This window comes from Chiroxiphia lanceolata, chromosome 2 (genome assembly GCF_009829145.1).
Source record: "Chiroxiphia lanceolata isolate bChiLan1 chromosome 2, bChiLan1.pri, whole genome shotgun sequence".
Classification (NCBI taxonomy): domain Eukaryota; kingdom Metazoa; phylum Chordata; class Aves; order Passeriformes; family Pipridae; genus Chiroxiphia; species Chiroxiphia lanceolata.
The window spans coordinates 97,643,641-97,671,045 of NC_045638.1; the positions used below are offsets into that span (position 1 = coordinate 97,643,641).

Consider the following 27,405-nt stretch of genomic DNA (forward strand, 5'->3'; position numbering starts at 1 on the left):
CTGCAAACAAACAGGTACTGGAAGAGGATGCATACGCATCTCCACCTGCTCCCCCAAAAAGTCCTCTAGGTCAGACAAGAAAGGAGTGGTGAAGGAACCTGCCCAGGTTTCACTGAAGCACTCCTACCCTTCTTGAGCGATAGATCCCAGTTAACCCATCATGCCAGGTTTTGTTCGTGTCCTGCCATTGGTGTCTCCACAGCTGTTCCACCCTGGGCTAGCTGTGCCTGCAAGGGTCAGATTAGCATTCAGGTACCCCTGTGTGTTCCCAGACATACCCTCAGTATGGCTGGCAGCTCTCAGGAAGAGCAGCTCTTGGTAACCCAGCTGTCCCTCATCCGTGTTCCTTCCGGTGTAAGGTACCTCTGTGCTGACCATGGAGATGTGAACACCTCCTCTTGCACCTGGGCACAGTGCAAGCCATGGACTTGGCCTCAGCAGCATCTTTTGGAGTTCATCCTTGGCTTGTACATTGAAAGACAATGCCTCCAGAGCAGGAGGAGCACAGTCCCAGACCCCCTGGCAAGAAGGCACACAATGTTTATGTAATGATATTGTTTTACGTGAGATTGCATGCTGCAAGCAAAACACTTTTATTACACTGGCTCTCTGCTCTTCCAGCTATCTTTCAAAGCACAATGCCGCAACTGAAAACTAGCTGACAGGAGAGAATTAAAGACATAACTGGCTCCTTTCCTTCCCCTTTAGCCACACACTCTTGCTTTCCACCTGCCACCCCCCAGCTCCACAGGACCAGCTGCCCACCCCAAGGTAAGGTTTGTCACAGAGGCAAGATGTCACCAGCAACACCTGCAGTGCCACGTGCTCCATGTGGGAAACCACTCACTGGAGCACATGTAGCCATGTCACTCTCTACTGACTGATGTGAGCTGAGGGCTTAGGAAGATGAGGTTCTTCTATGGGTAACTCTCAGCTTGAAGGCAGACAACCTTCAGTCAAGCCCTAGTGATGCTAGACTTTGACCTCCCCTTCTGACAAGCCAGGTAAGGTGGAGGAAGGAGCACAAGACTAAATATCAGCCAACATGGGGTCTGTACTAAGCTCCAGTCCTGACCTTCTGAGTCACTCCAAGGCACAAGAGTCATTTTCATGCTCTGTTTTTATCTTCTTTTCTGCAAAGAGCCTTGCTGTTTTGAACAGGGATGTAGGAACCATCTCCCACTACAAGTTAACATAGTATCTATCACAGCTGGGTTCCAGCCTTGGTTAAAACTTGTAGACACAACCGTAATACAAATAATAATTTAGGTTTTGGAATATGGTGATGGCAGAAGATGGCATAGCAGGCCTTTCTCAGGCCCTCATCCAGAGAATCAAGAAACCTCTACTTATCTTCAATGCTGAAGCTATGTAAAAACTAGGTTTTGCTCACATTTTTGTGGCCGATGAAATGTGTGCTTGTTTGCTTGGTCACTAGTTTGGGAAATTTTTTTAAAGGTGGTTCTTTCAAGTGGCTCAGAGGTTGGGGATGTCCAAAGCTATCCCCAGGGAGACAGATTACAGGGTCAGGCATCAACGATAAACACAGCTTGCCACTTGCTCTTGATGTTGTTCTCTTGTGCTCCTATTCCCTCCTCCACAAATCTGCAGTCCAGGCAATTGTGAAGAAAACTGGACAACTGTATATTTAGCAAGTATGTTCCTGCCTAAATTGCTACATGGTGTAAGTAGCTGACCCTTGCTCCCACAAAAGACCACAGGCTTCCTGATGCCATCAGCAGGATCCCACAGCTTGTACTGCACATTTGCATACCAGGCAAGTACAGCCCTGGTGAGAATACAAGTAGACCAGTGCCTGTCCTATGAGACACAGGGCTGGCTTATCTTGCTGTAGCCATGTAAACCATCCCTCTTCCCTAATGCTTCCTGAAACTGGCTACACACCTCCCTGCCAAGAGGGGTGCAGGGTCAGCAAACACACACCTAGGCTCCAGCAGCTCCAGCTCTATACCTTAGTACTGATCTCTCTTTCCCAGATACTGGGAGCTAATGGGCTGCGTGGTCATTGAGCATAGTTGACCATGATCCCAAGACCTTCTCCCTCTTTGCTGGCTGGGCAGCCATCTCTAGCAGGGTCTGGAGCTGGGGTGACAACATGCTAAACTACTCTTGCAACCTTCACAGCAGCTCAGGCACCCAGAAGAGCAAGGTCCTCAAAGTCATCTAAGCCCTTGTGCCGCCCTGGACTCTTTATAGCATTACAGAGGTGTTCAGGTACAAGCTGCACATGCAAACAGGAGCTCTGTTCCTCCCCAGCTGGAAAGCAAACACCTTTTCTCCTTAGGCCATTCCCAGACACCCCAAAAGTGATGAAACAGTGATAATGGACACATCCAGAGCAGCTGGCATGACTCTCTGAGGAGCTTTCCATGGGCCCCCTTCTCACAGCCCTGTCTCACCCTACAAGCCCCCACTCCAGAAGTGGCTGACAGGTACAAGTCAGATATCCTGCTCGGCCAGCCGAGGAGTAGGGAAGTCTCCACAGGGACTCAAGAGCTAGTAGATAACAAGCGCTCCTCCTGCAAGGGTCCCACAGCTCTGCTGTGGTCTGGCTGGCCACGTCACAAGGCCCCCAAAGAAGTTACTAATGGGGTGCTCCTCACTGGATTCAAACCCCATTACAGTTGGATAATTAGGGCATCTTGCCCTCCTTCTGCCCCAGATGACTCTGGCTTAGAAACTGCACTTCAACTGCTTGCCAGCCAAGATGTGTCTGATAGCCATTCCTGAAACAGAGAGTCCACTTCCATGCAGCAGTAGGTGGTCAGGACTAATCTGGGCAGCTGTTACACTGGTGACAGTGGGACCATCCCACAAACCCACCAATTGTGATCCTGTACTTAAAACTGAGGAGGAGAGCTGTCTGACCTCTGAATGCACAAATCTCATTGACTCCCCACCACAACATTAAAGTCAGCCCACGTATTTTTTAAATATTCCACCCACTACATTTTTGAAAACACCTCTTGACACTACGACTCAAATCCACCCCTTCAATCTGACAGGGCTTGGGTTTGTTAAACAAGCAACTTTCCTATGGGGAAATAAAAAATAAAAATCATTCCCATCACCACTCTGGGGGCCCAAAGGAACCTCTCACTGACAGCAGCAGGCTCTAAAGAAGCAGGACCAGCTAGTCCTTTTACCACCCATGGTCAAGGAATAGCAGGAACTTTCCTGCCCCAGAGGGGACTGCCATCCTGCAGAGTGCTGGAGCGATGAGAATGCTCTTCAAGTCAGCTACAGCTCAGGGAGCAACTTGGGACAGAAGGCACTAGATTAAGTTTCTTCAGCATCCAGAATACTATTGGCTTCCAAATAATTGTCTATTTGTGTGCGTGCATGCACAAGAATCCTCGTTCCATGGCCTGTCTTTGTGCCAACATATTCCCAGCGTTGCGACTCTCTGGGGACAAGGCCCATACTTGTATTCAATCTCGGCTTTGGCTCTCAAACACTAAGGTTTCAGATTATGTTTTAAAAAACATTTTCTCTGGCAACTGGGCTGCTAATGGATTTGATGTTTTTGCTCTCGCCTCCTCCCTACCTTTAAAAGCTTGGCACTAAAGGGTTTCTTTGAAGATAAGGCCAAATTTGCAATTTAAGGGAAGGAACTTCATAAAGTAGATTTGAAGGGATGGAGAGGAGGAGGGCGGGGGGAAAAAAAACCAACCCAGGAGCTACTTTGCCTGTTGAGATGTACACTGTACAGTACATAGGATTACAATGGCCTCTCTGTACCACCACTGGCTGGAGCCAGAAACTCGCTGCAGCTGCAGTGCTACTACCTACGCTGGACTCCCCGAGGGTCACACTCAGAGAGGGGCTTCTCTATAGCCCCACACCCAGCCTACCCTCCAAACCAGAAGCATCCCACAGCCCTTACAGAGCCCATATCCACACAAGAAGCAGAGGCAGACGTCCCCAGAGGCAGCCGCAGGAGCCCCCCACTGGGCTGTCAATGCCACAGGAGGCTCTCTGCTGAAAACACCGTGGTCCTTATCCAAGAGATTTTTCGAGGGCCAGCAAATGTATGGTCTCTCTTTTGATCTCCAGCAGGCCTATTCTCAACACCACAAGGAGGCAGGGATGTGCCACTTACAGGTTTTACAGGTGGAGGGATGAGGCAAAGAGCAACCTGCCCCAACTTGGGGGGAAATCTGTGGTGTAGTGGAGACTGACATTTGACCCTCCTCACATCGCAGGCTTGAGCCCTAAAACACTGGCAATCACTAAGCAAGGTGGCTGCTCTCCCTAAAAGTACCAGGATAAATTACAGTGACATTATCAGACAAAGCTGCATTTTGCATACAAATCCTGTGTTCCAGGCCAGTGTATGCACATTTGAGGTTTGTTTCCCAAAGACTTCCTTAGCAGGTTTATATCACCACAGGCTTTCTAAACCACACTAAACTCAACACATTAATTCACAGGTCTCTGCCTAACCTGTCCTTTTGTCAGCTGGAAGAAAAATAAAAAGCAACCTCATTTTGGTATTTGAAAGCTGACAACACAGTTCTGACAGGGATATTTACACCCTTTCCCTCTCCACTCATGATTTAAAGAACAGCAGAATGGCCTGATGCACAGTCTTTAAGACACACAAGCTTGTTCTGACTTGCTGACATTGCAACCAGTGAACGCATCCCTTGCATTTGGCAGAGCCCCGGGTCTATGGCTGTGCATAAGAGTATGACCTGCTGGCTAATCTCCTTGCCAGAGTGGACCTTAGAGAGCCAAAATGGCATTGCCACCGCAGGACTCAGGGTGAAAGACTTACTGCCTATGCTGAGCACAGAAATTAATGAAAAATGAGCTGTTTCCAAAACACCATCTGGCTCTTGCATACATATATAGAGACGCCACAGCCCAAAACCTCTGTGAACTTGACAACAGTGGGTTTTCATGGGGGCAACATGCTGTGGTGTGGTTTGGACTTTGCCCAGAAAGCCTCCAACATGCTGCACAGGCACAAGGTGCAGTCACCATCCTCACATCTAAGGGGAGCTCAGGGAAGGGTTTTGGACACAGGGCAGCAGCCTCTCAAGAGCAGCTGAGCAGAAAGCAAGAATAAAGTTTGGCTCTCACCTCTGTGCTGGCACAGTGCCCACAAGGAGGGAGAAGAAGCTCAAGCACGTCCCACACGCTCCCTGAAGCACATTTCCCTCCGTCGATGCCACCAGAGCCAAAATAAATTGGCACTGCCTCTTACTGAAGAGCTCCTACAACACACAATGGCAGCCCTGAGAGCCCCTCTCAGGCACCCTGTCTGTGCTGTGCCAGGTGCTCTGCTAACAACCCCACCAGGCAGAGCTGAGCCTCCCATCCCATTTGTCCTTTTGCAGGGAAGAGAGGTCGTTTTAATAAAAGGAACAACATCCTCAGGGCAGGGATCTGTTGTTCCCTGTTTAAGCAGAAAGCCCTGCAGTGCCTGCAGGAGCTTTGGGACTGTGTAAGCATCAAGAAGGTGTTTTCCTTACAACAAATATCTTTCTGAGCTTTTCAGCCAACTTGCTTCCACTGTATCCATACTCCTTATGTCTTAGCTTCCCATGGATATTCCTACAGCTGTGTTGCTGGAGCACACGCTCCTGTGGAGAGATTTTAAAAGACTCTTGCGCGCAAATATGCATACGAAGCAAATTTTGAAAGCTTCCCATCCTGCAAGCATTCCCTCCAGAAAACTGGCTGCAAGCACTATGTTCAGCCAATGAATCAGAAGATACGATGTTGTATGATTCGGGGCCAAGAGGAACTAAAGCAAATACAGGAAATAGAAAAAGATGCTTGCGATACCTTTCGTTGAACAGTTACCCAAAGTACTCTTAGAAAACTGGAAGATGGCATTCACCCCCGTTCCACCTAAGGACCTGCAATTCATTTAGTCATTATTTGCCTTAAATTGTTCTTGTGGCCTAGGAACCAGAATACATAACAACCTCTTAAACTGAGACTGACCACAGGAGCACCAAAATACATGGCAGCAGGTTTTTCCCTCAGGATGTTTTCAGTCTAACCAGAAACAGGAAGTCTCCAAAGACTTTGCAAGAGAATCTTTTCCTTGTGGGATATGCCATCCTAACTGTAGACTTCTCACTGCAAAGGAGGTAACGGTTTAAACCAAGAGATTTGCAAGCCTTGGTCCGTAACATGTCAGCAGTAACATATCAAGTCATCTTTGCCCACTAAAGAAGTCCAATGGAATTGTGCCTCATACCTCTGGGGTACTCGGCACCCAATATTAAAACGAACAACCTACCACCATTTACTGACAAAGAAACTTTTGTTAACCTGGAGTTACGTTGGCCTACTGCTGTTGTAACATCTTGCAGGCTGAGTGACTAAACTGAGCTCAGCTGAGCCCGAAGTCTCTGAAAACCCACCTGCAGGCCAACCTAGGCTAAAACAACCAGTGTGGTCCCCAACATACTCTTCGCTGTCATTGCTCCCTCACTTCATGAGGCACAAAAGGTGGGGTACTGGGAAACAGCTTGGGAAGAGAATGATTTCAGAGGCACAGAGGTGCCTCTCCAGCCCTGTGGCAGTCCTGAGGAGGCTCAGTATGACAGAGAGAGTCCTTCCTGGTACACCTGAGCTCTGCTCTGAGAGGCACGAGAATGGGTACTGGCTGGCTGGCAGGAGTCAACATGGAAAGCAGTATCTAACCTGCTGCAGTGCTCAACCCATCAGCACAGGGTTTAGTCCCATCTTCTGCATGGGAACAAGAAGGCACAGGGCAGCAGAGGGAATCATTTAAGCTCACACTGGGCATGGGCACTGGCTGAGAACAGCCCAAACACCTCCACATTCAAACACATGCTTCCAATTTAAGCCTCTTTCCTGTCCTATCACCCATCTTCCCTCCCACAGCCCAGGTAGGAGAGGTAATAGTTCTTTTTTCATGTTGTGCTTCTTATCAGACCACAAGATTTGTGTGCTCCTAAGTGCATGTGGCTCAGGGAGAGGCCAGGAAACACTGGTGAGTAGATTTGGTGGTGTTTCAGTCAAGTGTGGTTATTCAGTAACAACGACAAGAAAGTACAAAAATTCAGAACCGCCCTAAATGGATCAATTTTCTTAACTCAGGAAAGGAAGTTTCTCCTCTGCATCACTGGGGAGGATGGGGACAAAGCAGGCTGCTTGCTTCATAGCCCCTCCTGCTATGCTCCTTGCTTGGCAGGAGGCTCCAGCTGGCTGCTGAAGGGGCAACTCTGCTGGCCCCAGTCAAATGAAGGAGTTGTACCAGCATCCTGATAGTATTGTGGGACTGCCAGTTTGGTACTGAAGGCTTGGAGGGATCTGTCTGCTACTAGTTTTGAGGGTACAGCAGAATTTCAAAGAGTGAGGTGAACTGGGCAATGATTCACCTGTCCTTCAACAGGGCAAAACTCCAAGCCAAGAGTCCTACACTCAGAGGGCTGGAAAGACCTTTGCAAACACCAAATACTGTGTTTCACTTTGCAATCTCAGAACCTCTTGCTCTGTGCTTGTTTACCATGCCAGTACAAGGTACTGAAAACTTGCATTTTCCAGACTGCAGGGCTGCAGAACACCCAAAAGACTTACATGCCATTTTCTAGCACGTACAGATAGAATCATGCACCTCTAATATTTCTTCTTGGTTCCAAGCAGAGAAGAAATGTGTGTGGATTCAGCTACTTGTACTGAGATATCTCTCAAATAAGAGTTCTGTGGGTGTGCATGTGTATGAGAGGGACAAAACTGGACCTGCCTTTCAAACCTGCAGAGGACCATTGTGCACTCTTCAGATGAACCTGGTTCATACTCCGCAGCGGGAAGCAGGGAGACCTGCACTGTATCTGACTTCAACCCTCACAGCAAACACCTACTGGGACCTCTTCTGCATGGTATATGCAGGATGAGTCCCTCTAATTTTATCTGAAGGGGAGGATTAAGAAAAGGACGTGGAACAGAACTCCATTTATTTCTTGTAAAAGAATATCATGCACCCAGCAGAGAGCTCACAGCTCTCTCTAATTGTCCTATTTACTTCAGAAGATCCCCAGATGACTCCTATTAGCATGGGAAGTTATTTCACCTTCATTTCTTTAGGTCACTTAAATAAACAGAACAAATCTTCACTGCAAACCAATGATGTGTTTCTGCTGAAATCCTTCTCTGAACCATGAACCTCAACATCCAACCCATTAAATCTAAGTGTCTGCCATATATGTATATAGGCATAAATATGGAAGAATTCTCCCCTAATCATGTGCACACTGAGTCAGTTAGTTTCAAAAGAAAAGAAAGCTAAGATAAAATTCTACTTACAAAACGCCCACATTCTTCTAATATTTTCCATGGTAGTTTTTTAGCCCATGGGAAAAGAAACTTAAATGGCAGATTGCAAATGAACATATCAAAAAGGCACTATGGTAGCAGTGTAGAAATTAAAGAGAATTGGGCACCAAGAAAAACATTTACGACATGCTGAGAATTACGCGCGGGTGCTGAGTGTGTGTATGGATTCCTGTTATCCTACTCACATAATGCTGCAGAGAGGTCAAGAGAGTTTCTTTAAAACAAACAAGGGGGAAAAAAAAAACTTTAATAGACCTGACCTGCCTTTCACACAATGCCAGTGAAATAACACTTGGGATACCAGAATTAGTTGGGGAAGTGCCCAAAAGTATGGGATTTGTATTAAATACCTTTTGCCAGCCAGGGATATTAGTTAAAGTCTATTATTATTTTTCAAAGTAAACATTAGTATCTTCAGAGCAGTTTAAAAAGTCTCCTTTGGACATGGCTACAAATTCAGCATCCCACTTTCTCCCCAACACATTTTCTATTTGCAGCCACCATCCAGAGGACCTGCCAAAGTTGCAGTCCAAGCAGGGAGACACGCGTGCACAATTCCTACAACATCCCACTGCTGGGCAGAAAATTACTTTCCCTGACCCAAATCACTTGTCATCCTTGCACCAGGGTTAAAAACTTTACAGTTGTGGAAAAAAACGATAAAAATTTTACTAACGGACTACACATTCCCCCCTTTTCTTTGCAGCAGCAGCAGCCCCTTCACAGAGCACAAACCGAAATGCCTTCGCATCTGCCAGAGCCAGCTCTTGCCTCCAAACTCCTATCAGCTTTTGACAAGAGTTGGAGCAATGGAGGATGAATGGTTTACTTTGCACAGCTTTTCCCTTTCCCTCCCTCCGCTGCTCACCGTCCCTCCCGGACTGCCGGCAGCGAGGACGGGGCAAGGTCGTGGACCAAGCTTTTGGAAGAGTTTCAGGCAAGCACTGGAGCACGGCAGCGAGTGTGCGTGCACTGGGCCCTCCATTAGTGCTGCCGACCCGCCGAGGAGGAAGAGCTGGAGGGAGACATCCGAGCCCCTCACATCTCACCTGCCTGAGCCAAAACAAGCCCCGGACTGGTGGGGACCAGCAGGTCTCCACTACTCCCTTGTCACGTCTCCCGCATCCCTACGCAGACCCCCTTCCTCATATCCCCACACCAACTTCCCTAACTCTGCCGCTGCCTGAAGATGGATGGGGGGAAAACCCTGCGCCTCATCACCCGCCACCGCCGTCCGTTCTCCCGGTCCCTCGCCAGGGCCACCAGGCCCAGGCCCCCTTCTCTTCACTCACCGCGGTCTCCAGTGGAGCAGGCGGGGGGAAACACAAAGATGCCCCAAACGAAGGGAAGCAACAAAGAGGCTTAACTCCAGGAGCTGTGAACTTCCAGGCCGGATCTGCGGGGAATTCACTACACACACACACACAGAGAAAAAAAAAAAAAAGAAAAAAGAAAAAAAAAAGAGAGAAAAAGAGTGGGGGAAAGCCTGTTTTGGGGGAAAGGGGAAAGTGCTGGGTCCTTGATTTGGGGGTGGTGGTTGTGCTTTTTCTGCGGGTTGGCGCTGGGGATGGGGGGCCGCGCTGAGCTCAGGCGCGGCGGGAGGAGTAGGAGGAGGAGAGGGAGGAGGAGGGAAGAGACGCCGGGATGCGGGAAGCCAGACCCTCCATACGGGAGACGGCTTTTGGATGACTGAACTCCCAAACAATTCCCTGCTCCGGCTACTCCTGCCCCAGAGCCTCCCTCCTCCCCTCCCCCTGAGGAGGAGGGAAGAAGAGGAGGAGTCAGAGGAGGGAGAAGACGCGAAAGAAAACCCCTTCCCTAAAGCCAGGCAGCGGCCGACCCCCCGTCCCCTGTTCCCAGCATCCCCGTCCCCCCAGTAACACTAACTGGGAGACGCTGTCCCCTCTCCCGCCCTTCCTCTGCGCCGCCGCCACGCTCTCCCGGGCAGGCGGAAGCGGGAAAGTTGGGATGAAGTTCGGGCTGGGCGGAGGGAGGGAGGCGGCCCTGCCGGCCCGGGTTGTAGGAGGGGTGAGGGGGGCTGCGAGGCCGGGGCGCCCCGGGCTCGGGGGGGGTCGGGGGAGCACCGCTGACTGAAGCCGCTCCAGCGGCTCACGGAGCCCCCGAGTGCCCCTCCCGGGCGGCCATCCCGCCTCATCCCGGCTGTGGCGGGGCCCTGGGTAGCCATCAGTTGCAGTAAATACCACAGGAAAGAAAAGGTCTTTTCCTCCAACCATCCCTTTCCGGCAGGTGCTAGCCCTCACGGAAAGTGTCTCGGGCACAAATTTTTCGGGAAAAGCCGCGGCACCGCTCCCTGAGGTTAAACCAAACCAGCTCCTGCTCACTGGGTCTCCCCACGCCAAAGGATGAATTCGTGACCCCAAAACTTAAATTTACCCAGAGGTGCTGGGAAATCTTCCATCTTTCAAGGCCCTTCAATAAAGACCATCTTGAAACAAATCTGATGTCACTGAAAGGTCAGGATAGATTTCTCACATCTTTGCCATATACATATCACAAACATAATCTATAGTTTCTTTTGGAATCTGAAGTCCTTCAGTCTTCAAAGAAGAAGGTGAAAGAGTTGCAGTTTTTCATCATGTCATCATTAGGTTTCAGAGTTATTCCTGCTTATTGGCACTGTAGGAGGGGTCTGATCTGGATTACTGCCTTCTCACACATGAGGATGATGCAAAGGATTTTGTGTTTTTTTCTATTTGGATTTTGGTTTCTTACTTACTTGTTTTATGACATGGGTACTGAAAAGATCAAAACTGATTTTTCTGAAGGATTTCTTGAGTTCCAAGGGAATGTGTTTTGATGGCTTCTTCAACTTGCATTTGAATGGGTAGGATTATGAGGTTGAACACAAAGGTTTATCAAGTTGAACACAACTTCCTTCCTCTGAAATGTTAACTTTGCTAATTATCTTTTAAAGAATTGTTTCCAAGATTCCAAGTTTTTCCTTATTTTGCTCAGTAACACATTCCTCAGGTGCTAAATCCATACGTAGACACCTCACTAAGTGGTCTAATTTTTACAAGTGCTAAGACCTCTAGCACCTGCTTTGTCTGAAAAGCAGTGGTTTCCTAATTTAGAGCAGTCGTAAACTCTCCTAAATTAAACCAGGAATTGAATTAGCCCTGACTAGTTTTAGGGTTACAGAGGTAGGAAGAAAGAGGTGAGGGAGAAGAATCAGAGGTACCTTTTGCAAAGAAGTGCCCCAGGGCTTGTTTAATGCTGGGGAAAAAACAGATTGTAGCCCTGCAGGATTACATTCCCGGTTTATCCCCGGGGCTAAGGGAAACGGTGGGTGCAATGGTGCCCTTCATACACTGCACTTCCCACCTGCCTCCCGAAAGAAGTGCCTTGGGAGGAAGCAGGGTTCTGGTTTGTGCAGCCATATCCTCTTGGCACCCCTGGACATGCCAGTGGCAGTCCTGCTTTCCGGAAATTCTCTTACTGCTGTGCTGGGAATGCCTGCTCTATGCTGGCACCCATTTATATCAAACTCCCCACCAGAACTGACTTCTGGATGCCACTGGCCTGTCTGAAGCTTTAAGTGTGAAAGCCAAAACCCTTTCATTTAGCCTCAGTTCCTCAGGCATAAGGAAACTTTTACTCTGGGCATTGACCAGGCATAGCCTGTGGCTAGGCGGGGGGGGGGGAATCTGTCTCCTTCTGGAGGTGCCAGAGCCCCCTGATTCTCAGCTATGAGCTTGTGCGGATCAGCCCCGTCCCATTCTGATCCCAGATAAAATTCCCACTGCTGCTGCCATTGGATGCAAAGGCTCCTCCTTGGGGCCGCCGAAACTCCAGCTGTTTGATATTGTGAGGAGCAAGGCGGGGGGCACAGAGGGACTCCGCATGAAAGGGCGAAATCAAAGGAAACCGGACCCTGGCATGTCGGTATGATACTCAGTGGGTAACAGGCTCAGTTAAATTTGCTCATTCAGCCAGCTAAGAGGGAGAGTTTTCTCATCTGTCCTGCTATGTTTAATTCATCCACACATGCCTCCCAATTATGGCAGGAGTAATAAACAGAAGAGGATGTTGGGGGCGGGGGGAGCTGGCCAGGCCCAAGCCACCAAACCTAAGCACCCCAAAAGAAATGTGAGCTACGCACTGCTGGGGTCTGTCACCTTGGGAGGAGCTAATCAGCACCCCTGGCTCCAAGTCCTTATGAATTTTAGCCCATATTCAGGCTTGAGTTTTGTTCTTTTGTCTATTTTTCTCCAGAAATGTATATTGCAGGAGGTGTGTTGCAGAGCGATGCTCTCAGGTGTCCGTGTCTGCCACCTGAGTTAGGCAAAATTCCCAGCAAAAATCAGTACAGCATCCCTACCTCTGTGGAGGCTCTCAAACTCATGCCCAAGTTTCTCTAGCTCTGCATCTTTGCAAAAATGAAAAACTGATCTGGGGAATTGGGCTATGAAGGAAAAGACTAAATGTATAAAGTGCTCCTTCTCAGAGTCAGTTCAAAGCTCTCTGGCCATGTTGTGGGAAATTCATGGTGAGTTTGGCGAAAGGAAGGATGGGGAGGTGATAACTAGCTCAGTCCCAGCAGTGGCCTGATCTGAGGGTAGCAGTCAAGGTCCAAAGCAACCAGAAATTCATCCCACGTATGGTGTAGAGGAGTGGGGAAAGACTCACATCGGAAAGGGATGGGAATGGGAAGCCCCTGGTTCAAAGGAGTTTCAGCATGAGTTTTACTTTGTTTACCCTCTTGTAAAGCTATTTGTTACTTTGATAATCCATAGGAAATGGGATCATTTCTCTCTCAGCATGTCAAATTAAATAAACAAATAAAACCTTGTTTGGCTGGTGAGAAGCTTAGAAAGGAAAGTGTATTTGTATAGGGATTCAAGAACTAAGCATCTTTCAGGAGCAGGAGATTAGGAAAGAAATCAGAGAAACAAAGGGGGAAGTGATTCAGTCATCAAAACTCAGCCAAATTAAAGAGGGGGGTGGGATGGGAGGACAAGAGATAGGGCCTGTCTATATTAGGAAATCTCTGATGGTGTAAACTAAACCAACTCAATGTCAGTTTAGTTTTACCACTAGAGCCCAAGTGAGGGGCATAGACTTGGTTGTGACAAGCTCACCCTGATGTCAGACAGAAATATTGTATGTTCATTGGCATTTCTTTTATTTCAGAATATATATGTTACCCCTCGTGTGCGAAACAAGCACACAAGAGGGGTATTCTGCAATAAAATAAAATAAATCTCAGTGAGCTGGTGCTAGCTTTGCCCTGTGTCAGAGAGGGGTTGGCACTGGGGGAGTTTTATTAGTAGAGTTCCTATTTCAGACATGGTAAAAACAATATAAAAGAAACAGCCCCACAAAGGTGTCATTCTCCTTTTGTGCAGTGATAGGTATATTGGAATAAAATGTGTTATATACGGGTACAGCTGTTCCTTTGCTCTGTGTCGCTTACCTACAGGGGATGTTGTAAAGAACTACCATTCTGTTTGTAATCAGGTCATTAAAAGGAAATATTTGGAGAGTCAGTGGGCTCCCAAGTCTATGAGAAGACTCAGTTCAGGTCTATTTGTTTCCTTGTCTTAAAATGTTCAGGGATAAGCAGCCAGAGAGACCCTCTTGTGTTTGACAAGTGTTTTACAACATCACTGAACATTTTGGGTGGAGGATAGGGTCTTTAAGAAAAGGTTTTGTTAATTGGAAATTATCAAATGCAATAGATAAAACTTTTTGCTTGAGTAAGAAGATCAGAGAAATGCTCTAAATAAGTAGTTCCCCCCTCCCTCCCCCAAATCCTTTTTTCCTTCCTCAGAACTTAGCAACAACCGTCCTACAGTTTAAAACTTCTAATGCAGTGAAAACAAATGCAACCCCATTTGTGATCATGACCACACACCTCACTGCCAGTGCTGGATATGGGAAGTCCTAAGACTGGATACAAAAGCGCCATGAACCTGCTGCATGCAGAAAGAGGTAGTGCATGTCCTCCTGCCTTTGGGTTCATTGCCAAGATCCATCTCAGAGTAATACTAACAAATGCTTCCCTGATGGACAGAATGTAAAAGTAGGACCATGGTTGTCATCTTTTGCAGTGACAGCATTGCTCTGTGCTATTAGATATATGTTGTGTTTTACCCCAGAGAAGGTGACATTTCAGCAACAGGCAAGCTTATTCAAGTCATCAAGTGGAAAATTGTTTGGAAATTTTAGGATGCATGTACAGTGGATAGTCAGGGCAGGATGTTATAAAATAACACCCTTCCAAGTGGAGATGGGAATTTGGGCAGTAGGTGATGAAAATGCAGCTTTCACGGGTAAAATGCGTTAGATAGAATGATTTCAAATGAACATTGTGAATCTCAAATCGGAGGAGATATCTACATATATATATATATGCAATGTAGTTAATGTTTTAGTGTATGCATTCACATTATATGTATGCACATAAAACTGCAGCATTCCCAGCTCCTCGAAAATCAGGGGATTCTTTTGGTGCATGCACACCTTCAGTTGGAAATCATGTCAGAGTGCAAGATGTTTTAGTGGTTGGGTGGCTTTTACTGATCCTCTTCCCCTGCAATTTATTTTTAGCTTGGTAGAGGTTTGTTGGAAAAAGCAGTTCGTTTCTTCTCATGTGAGATTTCTCTGTGGAGATTCTGCATGGAAACCTAGTGCTACAGTAGTCAATGGGAGTCTTATTCCCATCAGTATGGACTTGACTGGGTTTAGGATTTCACACTTTTTATGATTCCCTTAATCTGAGGTAGGTTGTTGCGGGTTAACAGACAACAGTGAAGATGGGGAGGCATCCTAAAGGCATTTCAGGTTACTGCTGAAGACTGAAAAGATCCCTTTAGCTGGAGTGCAGTCCCTGGGTAATTACACCTATGGGAAATAGCTACCTGTCACGTCTATCAACAAGGGAGCTCACATTTTTAAGGCACACAGATCTCCCTTTACATCACATTCTGCATTTGCTGTAGTTCATTTATTCACCTATTATTTACCTGTAATCTCTCCTCCTTTACCACTTTCCCACACACCTGTTGCCTTTCCATCTTTCTGTTTCATTGCTTATGGCTTGTTCTTCCCCTGTCCCCTGGAACAGCCCTCGAGCAAATCCTTAACTTCAGCAAGTGAAAAGGCTGGGGATCCCCAGTCTCCTGGGCCCCCACTAGCCCTGCATCTGTCCCCATGCCCCCCAACACCCCCCCTCCCATCCGTCGCCCACATCCTGAGCATGAAAGCCAGCCGGATTAATCCGGCACAGAGCACATTGTGTGTGAGTCATGACAGGCTCACTAAGGCGTGCAGTGCTGATAAAAGGCAGCTCTGATGGGCTCTGTCAGGGATCCCGGAGAAACAGTGTGGAAAAAATCTGCTAACCCACATCCCAGCCTGGCAGCCAGGACCTGGAGACAGCCAGACACCAAAGGGAGCAATGGGGAAGCCCCCGTGGCACTGGCAGGTCCCACTCTGGACTCAGCCTGTGGGGAAATCCCCAGTCCCAGGCATGAGTTGGTGCTTCATGGGGTCCTGGGGTCATCTGAGAGCTCATGGAGCCAGAGGAGGGCTAGTGCAAGCCCCCAGGTCCTGAAGATGCGCCCTAGGGTAACCTCCCTCTCCCCAGAGAGACCAGCTGGCCAAAGGACATTTCCTGACATCCCAAGCAATGTCAGAGGTGTCACCCTCCCTAAAGCGACCTTCTCCTGCTATGCCCCAGCAGCTAGCCCAGCTGGGGGAGCCTGTAGGAGACTGCTCTTGTCCAACTTGGAGGACACATCTCTCAAAACTGCATTATTTTACCTACCTGCACTTTCCTATTATTTGTTCATTATTCTTCATATAACCCTTTTATTCATCTTCATCAATATCTCCAACTCTCTGGTGTTAAGCCTTGCAGACACTGATGCTTGAGCCTTTCTAAGTTCCTCTCCTTTTGGTCAGCCAGGTTATGGATTGCCTATCTGCAGTATCCTCTTAATACTCTCATCTTTTTATGTTGTCCACTGAATCCTGTCACCCTACTGCAATCTGGAGACTCAGTAAAAGGCAAAAAAAGAAAGAGCTGCTCTTCCAGATTTGCGCCTCTGGGCATATATGACTTGTTTTGTCTTTTCATTAGGCTGTGCACACATACACTTCTACTGCATTTTAAAGAGCAGGATAGCAAAGCACCTACTAGTTGTTTCTTCAAAACTTTAGGAACCAGGTTGTCTTTTAGAAAAAAGAATCATGGCCAATACCAAGGCCATGGTGCTCAGGAATTTACAGTCTCTGAGAACAAGGGTTAGATGAACTTTAAAAGGTTATATAACTTAGTGTTTCCAATCCTTTTTTAATCCAAAGAGCAAAGTAACCTTTCAAGGAATAAAAAAGAAAGCCACGCATTCTTTCATGGTGTGATACGACACAGCAGCCAGAGGTTATAGGCAAATAAAAATCAGGCAAAGCTTTGAAATTCTGCATTTTTCATCTCTGCCAGCTGCTCTTACTTGTTGCCATTTCATTTGACTGTGTGTGTTAGATATTGCATGAGGCATGAGTGTATGGGTGGGAATTTGGAGAAGGGTGCTGTAATCCACTTGCAGACTGCCTTCTGAAGTCTTGCAAACCATCAGTGCTCAAAATACTCACAATCTAGTCTGGCTGCTGCATGCCAGACCGTGCTAAACCCAAAACTCATTTAATTCCCTTTTCTGATTGATGTAAACCATACCTAGAGGCTTCTTGTGGAAGGCAGAACACCAGCTTAGGGAATAGATGTCAGCGGTAATCTTTTCTCTACAACTTAAATTTTACTCTGATATAGTTCATCCCATTACTTCTGATTCTAATATTTTTGGACCACCCCTGCTTAGCATTTACGGGTCTTTGATCTTCTCTGTTGGTCAGACAGATATACTGGGTCTGGGCCCAATTCTCCCTCAGTTAGCCGGGTGTAAACGCCTCTGAATTCACACCAGCTAAAATGCAATGTAACATGAGAAGTGTATGAGGCCCTTTATTCTTTCAGCCTCCCCTTTTAAATCAGCTCCTGCAGCAGCACCTGAAGTCATTTTCTCAAGACCAAAGCATGCATGGAGAAAATTTTGTCAAGAGTCTAGGGAGATCAAATGGTCTCGGAAGGTTTGCTGTTCCCTGCAGCACTGCAGGCAGCTCAGCCAGGGTTGCTGAGTGTGAGGACAATGCCTAGTACGGCTCAGTGCCAGGAGTACTCCTGGAAGGAGGACGTTAAGCCACCAGATAAATTGTAGTTGTGTCTGCCTGTTGCACGGACTGAGCAGTATGGTCCCAGCCAAAGGATCAAGCATAATCATATTTCTGTTTTATCTCAGCTGAATATAGAGCCAGTTTATCTGCCCAAGAGGTTTGAAGTTAGTGAAACTTTCCCATGAGACTAAGCAGCTTGTTTTGGCGGCCCTTTCTACAGTGTCTCTTTTGTGAGCTGGAACAACAGTGAAATCCTCTCCCATGAGTGATTTGTGCAGCTCCTCGCCTGTCTCTCATGATGGAGACAAAGCCAGTAGATCCCTGGCAGCTCTTACAGTGTCTGTTTGAGGGATGAACCAAATATTGAAAAGTGAAGGGGGCAGAGCCAGATTAGAGGAACCTATACACCGGGAAGATAGAGCAAATGGCAGCCCTGAGGCCTCCAGTATCACCTTATGCTGCTGTTCCTTGCAGGTGTGTTTCTTGTGGGGTACTTCACATTTTTTAATCTGGTCCCAAATTCTTCCGCCTAGAGTGCCTCCAACGATTTTTACCAACTAAGAGCCAGGCCTCAGCCCCCTGCCTCCTGCTGAAGACCTGCTGACTGCTGCTCAGAAGACAAAAACCTTCCCGTGGGCGAGTGGCTGGGCTCCCCAAAGGGGAAGAACAACGTCGGCGTAAAACACTGCACAGCTTCGCAGTTTAGTTCTTGATACCACCATTACAATCACTGCAAAAATAAATACATCTCTACTCAAGAGATATTTGTGTTGAAGAATATTTTTGAATAATATATTTGGGGAAAACCAGAAGCTACCTTGCTTTCTGAAAGACAAGTCTGGCTGGTGTCCTGTGACCTTCCAGAGCTGTGATTTTCTAAGGATCCTGAAGGAGATGAATTTCCTTATTGAACCTCAGTGAGATTTGGGGTGTGTGTTTCTTCTCTCCCTTGAATATTCCAACAAGTACTCCTCAGACATCTCTCTTCTGCTTGTCACTCTTTGCCCTGTTTGTTTATTTTTTGCACTTCTCACAGCCCGGACAAGGCAAACAGGCTAGTCTATTGTTGGTGTGCATCTCTTTCACTGAAAGATTTGTTTATGTCTTAGCACAGTGATGCAATATTTGGGTTGAACGCTTCAAGGGGAAATGTTTATAGAACTAAAAAAATATTTCCATTTGATTTGTTTATAGGAAGTTTTTTCTTGTGGTCTTGGGTTTTGAAAAGGCCTTTGCGTGTTTTCTTTTCCACCTCCCCCACTCCCCCTCTACGGATTTGGAGTTTGGTGCCAAATTCAGACATGATAATACCATGACTGACTCTTTAGGTATTTCTACCATGCTCAGCACTACACCACTGGAGTATCTATATTCTTGCCTCCTAGATCTTCTCAATGATGCCATCCTGCCTATTTACTGAGGTTCCCAAAGCTTCTCTGTGGGGCTGAGGGTTTTCCAGCCCTGCAGTCCAACAACTCCCATTTGTTCCTGAATTATCTCTGACCTGGGCCAGCCCTCAGGCAGGGCAGGCTACACTAACAGGGGAGAGTTGGAAGAGTTAAATGGGAACGTTGCTTAGAAGAAAAAACAAAAGAGTAATAGGAAAGGCATCTTCGTGTGACCGAGGCTTAACCGAAACCAGGCCTTCTCCCTCTGCCTCAGCCAGGAAAACAAGAGAGTACGTGCAGGCAGCCACCGGCAGAGCGTGCACGGGTGTCCTCCTCTGCCTCCAAGCATGTAGGCAAGGCACAGCCCCTCACAACCAGAGGGAGGGCAGACAATCGCTCATGGGGCACCGCCAGGGCATGTGGCCTCCCTTGTCCCCTGCTCCTGCACAGCAGCTACTGGCATGAGGTACACTTCCCGCCACCGTGGCACTCACACCCTTCATTGCACATCTGCTCCTGCCTTTCTGCCCCTCTCCCATCTACTTGGTGTTTCTCACCCAGAGGAGGCTCCCAGATGCTGTTTTACACTATCCTTCTCCAAGCATTGCACATCTGCCCTTTTGGAAACACTGAGTACCACGGGGCTGCCTCCTTGTCACATTAGGCTGATGAACAAGGACACTGAAAGCATGAAAGTCACAGTTTCTGCCATCCCTGTGGCTTTGGCCACAGCTTGCTAGCAAGAGGCATGGATGGGGCAAGAGGAGTTGCAGGTTTTCTGTCATGCCTTGCAATTTTGCCTCCTTGTACCAAAACTAGAAAGAACAGTCACAGGGTCCCTCCAACCACTGTCCTGCTAAACTAACCCAACATCATCCACTGCCAGTCTTGTTTCTCTTGACAGGATAAACCATCAGCACCTTCACTTTGTACCTACCAGGGGGTAACCAACAGAGAAGAGAGAAAATAACAACATGTCCCAAACTCTTTGAACCAACAAATATCATTAGCCCTCAACATTTCTCCAAGGCACTCCCACACCTATGTCTCCACTGTTTCAGGACTGGAAATCTTCAGAATATGGCTGGCCCCTGAGCCCAGGTGCAGGTCACTTTCCATGAGCTCATTAACCAGCAGGGCTTCACAGACCATCGTCTGAGAACAGCCGTGTAGGAAAAATTACTGTTAGAGAAGTTTCCAGCTACTTCCAGCTGCTGCCTGCACAGAAAAAACATGAGATCACTGGCTGAGAGAAAGCCTTGGCTTCCCTAGCCCCTGCCCATCAGCAGGTGGCCCCTGGGAAGTGGAATGGCCTGTGCATGCTGTGGTGTGGGGGACCTGGCGTGTGGGTATGGGGATCATACACAGATGAACAAATAAAAGCCGGCCCCCTTTGTTTTACTGGTTGGTGAGCTCTCCTGCAAGAGAAGACTGTGATCGGTGTTTGACTTTTCCCCTGAATGTTCCTGGCTCGACACGGGCCATTTCAGAGGCATGCCAGCCACCTGCTGCCAGCAGCCCTCCGTAGCCCTCGGGGTCCTGCTTCCCAGCACACTGCTCCGTCACTGTAAGGGGCCCAGGACAGCCCCCAGCTCCCCCACTCCCACCCTGTCTTCTCCCCAAAGCTGACATCCAGCAAAAAGGAAAAGCAAAGGTAATGAACAGGCTGGCTCTGGTCCCTTTTATAAGGTAGGGACTGGAGGACAAATGAAAGTTAAATGCACAGCCTGTTTTTCTGCAGAGATGACAGGGAACAAGTGTACGGGTTGCCTGCTTTGTTCTGGAGCATAAGAGCGCTTTCAAACTCGCCCTGACAGTCACCTTTTCTAATGGTCAGTAATCTCATAGTCCCTCAGAGGCATGTTCCATGACAGCATCATTGGGCCTATGAAAGAGCAGGAACACATGCTTTGAGTACATTTGCTCTGTCCTGTTAGCTTGGGACTGAGACTGCTCAAGAGTCAAAGCCTCATGTGCATCCCTGCACTCTGGCTGTAGCCTGGAACAAGGTGGCAAGAGAGCAGGGGATGGCTTGTGTCTCTGCTGAGAGCAATACCAACATTTTCCTCAAAGGTATCTACAAGGCTGGGTGAAGAAAATTTAGGCAAATATATTTTGTACAGAATCCTGGCTTGATAGGAACTATTTTATCTGGGTCTTGTGTCTGTAACACATACAGGCCATGATAACTAATACGTGCTAGTCTGTCTTGGCTCTTCATGTGTAAGACAGACACCACATCATCGTGTTATTAGAGATTTTAGTGCACTGGGAACCAGATGGAGGGCAAGGTAGACCAAGTCCACTTACTAACACCATAACCACAAGCCTTGGTTTGTGAGAGAGAATCAGGAGGGATATCACCCACAATCTGTGCCTAACTGTACACCTTCATGCCATCTTGGTACCTTCTTGGACACGATAAACCACCTCCTTCTAGGAGGGCAGGTCTGTGGGGTCACACTGACTTGATACAGCAACTGTGTCCCTCACAGATGGATACTGCACATCTGTTTGTATGTTGCTGTTGGATGCATGATGGCGGTTCCTAGGAGTGGTAGAAATAGCTTATTTATTCTGTTTGGCATCTATATCCATTCCCTCTTCTCCTCCCAACCCATAACCCCCTCCCCCAAAAGCTGAGCTAATGCCTTCCAGATGAGGTGCTAGAAGCTGCTAATTGCACCCGGATCAGTCCTGATTTGTGCTTCAGTCAGCAAGGCACCTCACTAATGGATCTGAGACTTGGCAGTGGGCCTGGGACCAGTGTCAAAGGAAATGGATGAGAGGGAAGGAGAGAGCAGAGGGTTAGAGGGAGAGCAGGGAGACCCAGAAAGGAAAACGATCCCTCCTCCTCACAGCAAGGGGCTGAATCCTGATAAGGGCTTGTGGTTGTCCCCCAAGGCGAGGGGGTCGTGTATGGGACAGCAGCCAGCAGAGGAATGTTGCCTTCTGTTTGAGAACCCACGTCTGTGCTGGGGGGCTGCTCCCTGCTCCTGGGGGAGGCTTCTGCTTGCACAGGGGCAGCAAGGCAGAGCTGGGGCACACCTGGGCTTTACCAGTTCCCAGGCTGGTCAGGTCTTGAGCTTTTCTAATGTGAAGCTGGGACACAAGAGCTGGGAGCCAGCTGGGAGCTGAGATTGAGCTGCTTCTCTCTGTTGATCTGGGGCATCTGTCACACATCCCTGGTGGCTTCCAGGAGAAGAGGAGCCAGCTGGGGTGTTTGGACATGGATCAGAGGTGGAGAGGAGAGAAAATAAGAGAGAAGGGGGCTGGGGAGGTGAGAGTAGGCGGGATAAGAAAAGAAAGAGGCTTGGAGAGGAAATAGAATAGGAGGTACAGCAAGAAGCAAGAAGCAGAAGGGGAAAGACAAGAAGAAGAAGAAGAAGTGAAGGCTGGAGAATAAGGAGATGGTGTATGGTATGTGAATCTTGCTCCTGTACAGCCTGCAACGACCACACTGTGGCCTGGGAAGGCTGTGTTAGCAGCCAGACAGGGCTGCAGCCTCTCCAAGAGCCCCAGGGAACAATGCATGCTGTCCTGCCTGGGAGCCCTGGGATCTCACTGCAGTCTCAGGAATAAAGAGCTCCCTATCAACATGTAAATATCTAGAGGCTACTCCTCAATGTTTCACCAGGCTTAACTGCCCAAGGGGCAGGTCTGTTTCTGGACATGTGGACAACATCAACTCAAAGAGACTTGAACAAAGTGCACAGGTGGCCAGGGATCTGATTGGGCCTCTTCTGCAGGGCCATGATGTCACTCCATAGCATGGTCCTGGTGGCCATGGAGAGGAAATGCTAAGGCTGATAGCACAGGGACTTTTTTCTCTCAGTAACTCCTCCGAATGATCTGACACCCCAGCTTGGTCTGGACTGAGAACCTGAAGACCTCCAGTGCTACATCCCCATGACCTTTGTTTCACCAACTCAGCCTGGGGCTGAGGAAAAGATTGTTGCTGAGTCCTTGGGGGTTAGCTTGAGGGTGGCATGAAACAGTCTCCTTTTTTATGTCCTGGAGACTCCCAGGAGACTGCACAATGGTTCCTCTCCATCTTGAGATACCCTTCCAGCACTAAATCCAGTGTCTGGTGCAGAAAATGAGGGTCAGAGAAACAAAGTAACAATGCCTAGGACTCCATAAAGAATCCAGGTCCCATCTGGGAGAGACGGGAAGTAAGGTTCAAGAGGAGAACTGCACCAGATAACTGGGAACAGAGATGTTTAAACCCACACCAGTGATCTGGATAAATGGGCATGTGGTCTCAACAAGTCCTTTTAATTTCAAACAAAAAGCAAACAGGGAACATTTCGTGGAAGGAAGTGATCAAACAACCTGTGACTGCCAGGAGGTGTGTTGCAGCATCTAGTAATTAGCATGATAATCCTGGGAAAGATGCTCCAGGTGGAGGAGAGGTGCCAGGCTGAAAGCGGAAACAGGACAACCAGAAGCAACCAACTGCAATGGGAATCCAGTTGGTTGGAACTAGTAAGGCACCGTGCTGAACACCCTTTGGCTTTGAGTCCCATTTTCATCAACTTTGCAATTCTTGGCAAAGATCGGAGGGAGTTTCCACTAGACTGTGATTCATTTAGTGAAACCTGATCATGGCCAGCAGGGGAGGGAAGTAGACAGACAGATAGACTGACAGAGACAGTGCACTTAGAGCGGAGGCAAGACTGTCAGGCCTCTGCAGAAGGGGCAGAAAGAGACCTGTTCTGTCTGATAGGAATCTCGGTGGGCAATCTGCTGGTGAAAGAGGTAAGGAAGTAGAAGAGCAAACTAATTACAGACACTGTGTGTGCTTGTATGTGCCTACAGACTGATTAGCTCATGTCTCTGAAGCACTTGGAGATGGAAACCAGTTAATTATCCTTATTAATTTTTCCCCTTTTGTGGTCCTAGTTATTTTTGGAGACCATTTGAAACACAATGCACCACCCAGGTGTTGGCTGCCCCAAAACCCATTGGAATTCCCTATTTGTCTTTCCCTTCCTTACACAAAGCACAAAACGGTCCCAATGAGAGTGATTCCTTCTTCCTGAAACAAGGACAAATAAAGAAAAGAAGAAAAAAAAAAGAAAAATAACATATCCCATGCTGACATGCCCAAATTGCATCACACTTGCCTGCTTCTGTGCCTGTTGGGGGCCAAAGGCAGGGTAGATGCCTGTCTCTGCACTCATCGGGGCCCTGGGATACTTGCAGGTCAATACCCAGGTGCACAGGAAACAAAAGCATAATTGCTATGCAGCTTATTGCAGTACAGGTAAAACCTAGATTTAGCTTCTTTCCAATCTTGTTGCTGTGGGTATCCACCAAAGGACATTGAGGGAAACGCTAGTGAATGTCCTGAGGCCATTTATGACAACAGCAGCATTTCAGGCTTCTGCAGTGCAATAGAAGTCAATTTCTGAGGCAAACCACAGAAAAATCTGGCCTTCATCTGCCACCTACTTCTCCTGTTCCCAGATAGAGGGCATGGACTCTGGGTGACATGTGAGCTGTTATCTTCTGTAATTTTTGACCTTTTCGTTGCTTGGACCACTACAGAAGGAGCTGCGAAACCCTTGGATGTGAATGAGGATGCTTAGGGTTTGAGGATTTTGGGACAGACCATGTTTTTGCAGATGTGGTCAGTGTGCAGGCAGAGCGGCAGCAGCACCCAGCAGCCTCTGCCCCAGGGGATGGGCGCACAGCTTGATGTGCCTCTGGACTCCACAGCCCCACAGCCCCCAGCCCTTCCTCACTGGCTCTGTTCTATGTGCCCAAATGTTTGCCTCAGCCCTTGGCCGCTCACTTCAGGGCATGGAGGGTCATGCAGTGGTTTTCCAGACTTCAGGTGCTGCAGTCCTGGGGCTTCCTTGCAACTTTGCAAGAAGTCCCCTAAGAAAAATATTGGAAGGGTCTGGCTGTGGAGAAATGCCTGGCCCTTTTCTTCCTCTCCTTCCAATTTCTTGCTTCCTGGGACCAGGGCACACCCTTGACAACCAGGTGGGAAACCACAGTCCAAGAACTGGAGAATTAACAGGTTTTCAGCACTATGCCAAAGCGTTAAGTGCTGGGAAACCAGACCATGCACGCCATGTTAAAATAAAGGGAAAGCTGAGGACTTCTAGACCATGACAGGTTTGATCTGGCTTGTTTACTTTTTGGCAGGAGGGACTGAATGAGGCCGAGGTAGGGACAGAGCATATTGTTATATGTGCCAGAGAGAGCACATCTCCTCCGAGTCAGCTGTGTTCTGTCTCCTTTCACACGTGGCCCGTCAGTCCCATTATGGTGCTGTGCTTTGCCTGGTGGGCTGAATGCAGGAACATCTGTACCAGGTCCATTGCAATGTGATTTATGAATTCTCTCTGAGGTCCCATCTTTTTCCTCCTCCTCTTCCGTTCAGGGACCTGGGGATTTAGTTGGTTTGGGGGTTGTTTTTTTTTTTAAATAAAGAGCACTGCAAGTTCATTTAAGGCAGAACCCCTTGATTTACTGTGCTTTGGTTTCAGAAACAAAAGACTTCAGAAGCCATTTAGGTTTTTGAATATTTTTTCCTGTTATACCTCAGCCTCCCTATGTGGACAGAAAGCATGCTGTGGTACAATACCAGCACTTGCCTGGCACCAAAAAGGACCTAAAACAGTTTGGGCCGCAGGTGCTCTGGCAGAGTCCCATTTTCTCAAGCAGGGGGTCAGTCTATCAAACAGCAGATCACTCTGTTGTGCTGCTTCTATACAAGTGGCGTCTGCTGAGATCTTGGGTCCAAGCAAAGTCAGAGCAGGATTTGGACCAAGATCCAAGAATTGGTGTTACACATCTACAGAACAGAATTGAATGAAACTGAAGGACAGCTGTCAGTAAGAGAAAATTTCTCTAACTCGTAACTTTTCAGGTGGCAGAAAAGATGCAGAAAGAAGGATGTCTTTCAGCACCTCCCAGGATCATACATCATTGTTTGTGAAACTTGAACAGTGTGGCAGTGCATCTGCATAAATTTGCAGACCTGCAGACATATACCCAGAAAGGTCCATTGCAGGCCAAAATAAGGTATGTTGGGAAAAAGATTAGGATTTCTTTATATCATCCTTGTAAAAGTGAGAAGAACAATTCAAGACTGCAAGTAAGAGCTGGTTTGAGGCATGCAGAGGAAGACTCTGCCCCCAAGGACTGCAGCCCATGCGTCTCTCCCTTTTAGTTAGTCACTTCTTCTGACACCGGCTCCTAAAGTAATATCACACTGTACTTCCACAGCTGCTTACCTTTCCTAAATCTATAGGGCATGGTACTAATAGAGCATCCTGTATAGAAGGGTTGAGTCACAAAATTAAAAATTAGGAGCATGGCTGAGTTCCTACACTTTGAGGAGCCGAAATTGGCTTGTTTTTTTTTCAGAAGCCCAGGTTTGGCTTAACTAAAAAATAAACCTATTTTCTTTCTGCTGCAGCATGTCCTAGCCTAAAAATCTGTCATCTGCACTTTGCACACCTTTCATAATTGAAAAATGAAGTGGTCAGATGCATACTAAACTAGGTAAAAAGCACACTCACACTTAGATAATTTTATTTGGGCCTCTCAAAATCCTATTGGCAAGAATTCAGAGTGTCCAGGAAAGCATCACAGGAAAAACCTACATGGACCTCTTGCTCTGTAAGAAAACTACCAGATACACAAAACTTTCTGCTAAACCCATCCAGTGATGCGGCTCAGGGTGCCTTGCTGCACTGGGTAATCAGAGAGCCAGCTTCAACAGCTAGTGCCACCACATGAGTCAAAACCTCAAGAGTAACTTCATACCTACACTTCTGCAAGCAAATCTTGCAAGGTTTACCAACAGCCAAGCAGTGATAGCTTCAGAGCAGAGTGGGGCTGCTGGCTCCTTAAAAACTGCCTGAAGATGAGGCACTACTCTACACGTCACTCAAGGGTCAAAACCAGAATCCATTGGGAAAAGCAGTTTGTGCCTATAAAAATCCCCACACTCTGACCTTCCTTGGCCATTAGGGCACCAGCAAACACCTGAGCGCTGCTCAGGAGCCTGCTCAGGGCACAGGTGACGGAGAACCATCTCCACTTCTCCCCATTTGCACTGGAAGGAGAAAAATTTAAAAGAGAGGGAATGCAGACAAAGGCTAGCAGTATGGTCAAGGGAATGAGAGTGCCTATCTTGAGGCAGGAGATTGTTGATTTATTTTGCCCAGTGAAATGCAGGCTGAGAATGGATATGATTGTTCTTGGTAAACACATCAGAGGGATAAGCACCAGGGAGGGAGCAGAGTTATTTAAGCCTTGGAACAATGTTGGCGTAAGAACAAGTGGGCATGCTCCAGCCAGGAATAAATTGAGACTGGAAATAAGAAGAATGGTTTAAGCCTCAGAGCTGTCAAGTTCTGGAAGAGCCTACTAATTGGGGTAGTGGGAGAATCTTAAAACTTGTTAGGATTGTTTGGATCTTCATATTTGTGCGAAAGATTGCATGTTGTGATTG

The 27,405-nt window shown here is 47.7% G+C and overlaps 1 protein-coding gene across 3 annotated transcripts in view; it reads right to left on the bottom strand.

Annotated features, from left to right (window-relative positions):
* Positions 1 to 27,405, bottom strand: part of BOC (BOC cell adhesion associated, oncogene regulated) — a 96,338-nt gene that overhangs the window by 45,799 nt on the left and 23,134 nt on the right. For 2 of the 3 annotated variants that reach the window (XM_032678800.1, XM_032678799.1), the window contains exon 1: positions 9,636 to 9,771. The exons of the other annotated variant lie outside the window; for it this stretch is intronic. The gene's annotated coding sequence lies outside the window, so the exon portion shown is untranslated. Of the gene's footprint in view, positions 1 to 9,635; positions 9,772 to 27,405 lie in introns of those variants that run through there. 3 annotated transcript variants of the gene reach the window in all.